Source organism: Seriola dumerili, unplaced genomic scaffold (genome assembly GCF_002260705.1).
Source record: "Seriola dumerili isolate Sdu_G_001 unplaced genomic scaffold, Sdu_1.0 BDQW01000859.1, whole genome shotgun sequence".
Taxonomy (NCBI): domain Eukaryota; kingdom Metazoa; phylum Chordata; class Actinopteri; order Carangiformes; family Carangidae; genus Seriola; species Seriola dumerili.
The window spans coordinates 307557-314548 of record NW_019175114.1 but is presented as its reverse complement, the minus strand read 5'-3'; positions in this window follow the sequence as shown (position 1 = coordinate 314548).

Genomic DNA, 6992 nt, shown 5'->3' with positions numbered 1-6992 from the left:
GCCATTACTATTACATGACTTTTTGTTGCCTTACTATACTATGGACTCTTTATGCCTTACTATTCTATGACTTTTTTTTACTCTCTTTTTAGCCTTACTATTACTATGACTTTTTATGCCATACTAACATATAGACTTTTTTTGCCTTACTGTACTATGACTTTTGACTTTTTGCCTTACTATACTTGAACTTTTTTTGGGACTTTTATCTTGCCTTACTATACTATGACTTTTTTTTTGACTTTTTTTGCTCTGATCTTTTTTTTTTTATTTTTTTTAGCCGTTTAACTATACTATGACTTTTTGACCTTTTTATGCCTACTATACATGACTTTTTTTTGCCTTACTATACGATATGACTTTTTTGCCTTACTTATACTATGACTTTTTTTTGCCATACCTAACTATGACTTTTTGTTTGACTTTGCACTTACCTATACTATTGACTTTTTTTTTACTTTTTTGCCTTACTATACTATATTTTTGTTGACTTTTTTGTTGCCTTACTACTACTATGACTTTTTTTGCCTTACATATACTATGAATTTTTTTTGACTTTTTCTGCCTTACTATACTATGACTTTTTTTGACTTTTTATGCCTACTATACTATGACTTTTGCCTACTATACTATGACTTTTTTTGCCATACTATACTATGACTTTTTGTTGACTTTTTGCCTTACTATACTATGATTTTTTTTACTTTTTGCCTTACTATACTATTGACTTTTTGTTGACTTTTTTTGCCGTGTTACTATACTATGACTTTTTTTGCCTTACTATACTATGAATTTTTTTTTATTTTGACTTTTTTTGCCATACTATTACATGACTTTTGGACTTTTTGCCACGTTCTTTAATTAAAGTCACCAGGAACATTTTCTCCTAAAAAATACATTGACTGGCTTTTCTTCATTTAATTAAGAAAACGGATAAGGAGCCGCGTCTGCGTTTGTGCTGGAGTCCTCTGTCCTGTCACTTGAAAGCAGATGAGGAGTGGAAAGGAGTTCAAAGGGTGCAGTAGTGTCATTATGACTGGCGTTTTATAATGCAGTGTTCCCAGTGTGAGTGAAATGGTTGTCACAGGTTGGTGCGGTCACGCCGCATGTCATGGTTCAGTATGCGATGATAATAAGAGGAGATAGCTTAAATATAAGAAATAAAAAAACAAACATTGATCTAATTTATTGAGGCTAAACATATCACACAATTTATATTCCGAGAGAGTATTTTTTATATGGTTTTAGAATGCCTGTAGGGGGACTTTAAAAATATTAGGATAAAATCCAGTTTTAAACAATTTTGTCCTATTGATAATCTTCACTGAAATTTAATCCCTGCCAAGTATTTTGATCAGGAGTTAATCCGGAATTTTGTAAGTAATTTCAGAAAACATCTGGATGAAAAAACATTTCTGATGATAAACAAGGATATCCTGCACACAATGTTCGTAGGCGAAGTTCGTCTGCACTGTGTCCTTCCTGTCTCTTCCGTCTGTCTTAGTGCAGATCATTTGTCATGATTTAACATCATTGAAAATAGTATATATGTTGTGGCAATAATTACTATTAAGCGTGTGAACTAGTATCTATAACCATATCATTATCTCCAAAAATCACTCCATGATCCTCCAGCTTGAGCAACCCACACTGTAATACTGAGAGGAGACAAAGCCAAATATATAAATAATTGCCACAAAGAGAAACATTCCCTTATATATACTGAGACCACATAGAAAATATACCCAAAGATAAAAGCCCAACATAATACAATGCTGCACATCTAAGTTATGAGACTCTTATTAAAGACAATCTCTACACAAATTGCGACTAACTTCCCTCCAAGAAATACATACCTCTAGATAAGAAGTTGCATCCTATTGTGTAAAATTTTACAGTTACCCTAGTCTATCAGCCGCCAAAATAAAAATAAATAAACAAATGAATAAATTAAATAAATAAAATAAATAATCACAAATCAGGGCATTTTTTGTGGATGCCCATTTTCTAACTCATATTAACTTATTTCAAGAAAGTGTTCTCAGTATTTGAGATACTAAGTCTTATTACGAGAAGCGTCTTCATTTTAATGACTTCCAGGATGCTTTTTTTTTTCTTTTTTTTTTTTTTTATCACATTGCAGAAATGGCGTTTTCCATAATTTTCACCTGTTGAGCACATTTGGCTTAACCCCAGCACCCCTCCCTCTTCTCTCATCACAATCCACTTATCAGCACTAACGCCTGGATCGTTATGAGAGGAGCTATGAAATGACTGGGAGGGAAAGGCCAGATCTAATCTTAAGGTTTATTCTAATTAAAAGTGATTTTACTTCCCTGCCATTCCCCCGTGCAAGGAAGTAATGTCCTGTTCCTCAAAGGAGAGTGGGCATCCTTCTAACTCAATAGGTAGGAGAAAAATGCACTTGGTAAACTTACCACGGATGGAACTTGCTTAACATGCCAGTGTAGGCACATGTTAGTGAAAAACTTAGACTTAATTCCAAGGAACCAAGGACAGAGAAAAGTCAAGGTAAGATTCGCCCCTATCTGTTCCACATGGGTTGGCGATGAGAAGAATTTGACAGCCCTAATGTGTTCTTGTTCAAGGCCAACATGACCGTTCATACTCTCTCGTGTTTTAACCTTTCAGAACTATATCTTGTTTTTTTCTCCATCCCCTTACACTCCATTAAGAACTGCTGAACTTTTAACTCATTTGCTATCAACTGATTTAATTGTTTTATTTATTTCTCCAGAAATAGAGTTAGGCGCTTCAAAATGTCTTCGCAAAACGAGCTCATTTGGCCCTCGAGAGATTAGTTAATGCACAATCACGTGCTACCATGGCAGATTGATTGTACGCCACACAAACTTTACAAGTATTCATGCCCAGTGAATACTGAAATTACATGAATTTTTAAGTTTCTTCACTGGTAACTGCAATATTCTCTTGATGCCAAGACCAGCCAGTCAGCTATTTCATCTAACTTTTGATCGCCCGGGAAACATTTTACCCAACATTCCTCTGCCCACCGATATCAGCCTCAACTATAATCCAGAAAAATAGAATTGATAAATCACGATTAGATCCTTGAATTGGACAAAATGTAAGACAAACTACTATACTATGACTTTTTTCTTTTTTTGCCTTACTATACATGACTTTTGACTTTTTTATATTTACTTTTTTTGACTATTTTGCTTACTATACTATGACTTTTTTTTTACTTTTTGCCTACTATACTATGACTTTATGCCTTCTATACATGACCTTTTTATTTTTGACTTACTATACCTTTTTGACTTTTTTTGCCTACTATACATATTTGACTCAATTACTATGTTTTTTTTACTTTTATTGCACTTCAGATTTTGCCCTCATTACTATGACTTTTTTCCTTTATTTGCCTTACTATATCACTATGACTTTTTTTTTGACTTTTTCTTATATTTGACTTTTGTTTTTGCCATACTATACATATGACTTTTTTTTGGAACTTTTTAATGCCTTAATATACATATTGGCTTATATATTTTATTACTTTTTTGCCTCACATACTATGACTTTTTATTGCCTTACTTACTGATGACTTATTTTTGACTTTTTTGCCTTACCTATACTATGACTTTTTTTTTACTTTTTGCCTCTACTATACCATGACTTTTTATGCCTTACTATACTATGACTTTTTTTTGATTTTTTTACTTTTCTTTGCCTACTAATAGCTATGACTTTTTTTACTTTTTATTCTGCCTCACTATACTATGACTTCTTTTTGCCTTTACTATACTATGAACTTTTTTTGCCTAATACTATGATTTCTAATGACTTTTTTTGCACCTATACTATACTATGACTTTTTTGTTTGCCTTATAACCTATTTTTTGGCCTTACTATACTATGACTGTCTTTTTTGCCTTACTATACTATGACTTTCTTTACTTTGCTCACTACTATCTTTATCGTTACTTACTGACTTTTTTGCCTTCATATAGCCTTTTTTGCCATAACTTATATGAACTTTTTGTGATTTGCCTACTACTATACTTTTTGCCCTTACTATACTAATGACTTTATGTACTATACTATCTTTTCTTATTACTCTTTTTGACTGCCCTTTAACTGATTTTTACTTTATGCTTACGTTATATGACTTTTTTGACTTTTTTGCCATACTATACTATGACTTTTTTTGACTTTTTTGCCTTACTATACTATGAATTTTTTTTCACTTTTTTGCCTTGACTATTACTATGGACTTTTTTTTTTACTTTTTTTTTGACTTTTTATGCTTTGACTTTTTTCCTTACTATACTATGACTTTTTTTTTGGCCTTACTATACTATGACTTTTTTTGTGCCATAACTATACTATGACTTTTTCTGTTGACTTTTTTGCCTTACTATACTAATGACTTTTTTTTGCCTTAACTATACTATGACTTTTTTTTTTGACTTTTTTGCCTTACATAAACTATACTTTTTTTTTTTAACTTTTTTTGCCTTACTATACTATGACTTTTTGCCTTACTATACTGGACTTTTTTTTGACTTTTTGCCTTACTATACTAATGACTTTTTTTTTTTACTTTTTTTTGCCATACTAATACTATGACTTTTTTGCCTTTACTATTACTATGACTTTTTTTTGCCATACTATACTATGACTTTTTTTTTTACTTTTTTGTCCTTACTATACTATGACTTTTTTTTTTACTTTTTTTGCCTTACTTATAACCATGACTTTTTTGCCTTTACTATACTTATGACTTTTTTGACTTTTTTGCCTTACTAGTACTATGACTTTTTTTTTGGACTTTTTTTGCCTTACTATACTATCGACTTTTTTTACCTTTTTGCCTGACTTTTTTTTTTGAACTTTTTTTGCCATACTATACTATGAACTTTTTACTTTTTATGCTTCACGTATACTTATGAACTTTTTGTTGCCGGTGTACTATACATGACTGTTTTTTGCCTATATACTATGATTTTTTGTTGACTTTTTTGCCTTGACATATACTGTGATTGTGTGTTTGCCTTACTATACTGATGACTTTTTTTTTTGACTTTTTTGCCTTACTTAACTATGGACTTTTTTTGGCCATACTATTACTATGACTTTGTTGACTTTTTTTGCTCTTACTATACTATTGCGACTTTTTTTGCCATACTATATCTAATTGACTTTTTTTTTGAACTTTTTTGCCATACTATACTATGACTTATTATTTTGCCTTACTATACTATGACTTTTTTTTTGAGCTTTTTTGCCTTCTATATACCTAATACTTTTTTTTTTTTACTTATTTTTTGCCTTACTATACCATGACTTTTTGCCTTTACTAGTCTATGACTTTTTGACTTTTGCTTACTATAACTTATGACTTTTTTTTGGAACTTTTTTGCCTTAACTATTACTATGACTATTTTTTTTGACTTTTTTTGCCTGACTTTTTTTTTTTGACTTTTTTTGCCATACTATAAACTATGACTTTTTTTGACTTTTTAATGCCTTACATACTATGACTTTTTTTGCCTTACTATAGGCTACTGACTTTTTTTGCCATACTTCAACTATGACTTTTTGTTTGACTTTTTTGCCTTACTAATACTATGACTTTTTGTTGACTTTTTTTGCCATACAATCTATGACTTTTTTGAACTTTTTTTTGCCTTACGTATACTATGACTTTTTTTTGACTTTTTTTGCCTTACTATTACTAGTTGTTTTTTTCTTTTTTTTTGCCGTTAATATACTATGACTTTTTTGACTTTGTTGGCCTTACCTATCTTATGGACTTTTTTTGACTTTTTTGCCTTACTTAACTAATCGACGTTTTTTTTTTTACTTTTTTTGCCTGACTTTTTTTTTTGACTTTTTTTCGCCATACTATACTATGACTTTTTTGACTTTTTATGCCTTTACTATAAGCTATGACTTTTTTGCCCTTACTATACTATGAACTTTTTAATGCCCTATATAGCTATGACTTTTTTTTGCCTTTACTATACTATGGACTTTTTGCCATACTATAAGACTATGACTTTTGTTGACTTTTTTGCCTTTACCTATACTATGACTCTTTTTGACCTTTTTTTGCCTTATCTATACTATGACTTTTTTTTGACTTTTTTGCCACATACTATAACTATTGACTTTTTTTGACTTTTGCCTTACAATATATCTATGAATTTTTCCTTTTTCTTTGCCTTATATACTATGCACTATATTTTTTGCTTTTTTTTGTTTGTTTTTTTTTTGACTTTTTGCCTTACTATACTATGACTTTTTTGCCTTACTATACTTATGACTTTTTATGCAATTACTATTAGTATGACTTTTTTTGCCTTACTTACTATACTTTTTTGCCATACTAATTACTATGACTTTTTGTTTTGACTTTTTTTTTTTGCAACCTTTACTATACTATGACCTTTTTGTTGACTTTTTTTGGCCTTACTATACTATGACTTTTCGACAATACTATACTATCGACTTTTTTTGTTGACCTTTTTTGCGCCTTACTATGAGCTATTGATTTTTTTTTTGACTTTTTTGCCTTACTATACTATGACTTTTTTTTTTGAACTTTTTTGCCTTACTATACTATTGACTTTTTTGACTTTTTATGGCTCTTACTATACTAGACTTTTTTGCCATAACTATACTATGACATTTTTTGCTTACTATACTATGATTTTTTTTTTGGACTTTTTGCCATTTACTTATACTATGACTTTTTTTTTAAACTTTTTTTGCCTTACTAACTATGACTTTTTTGACTTTTTTGCCTTACTATACTATGAATTTTTTTATCACTTTTTTTGCCTTACTTACTATGACTTTCTTTTTGACTTTTATTTTTTGACTTTTTTGCCTTACTATACTAATGACTTTTTTGCCTTACTATACTATGACTTTTTAATGCCCTACTATAGTATGAACTTTTTTTGCCTTACTATAACTATGACTTTTTTTTGCCATAC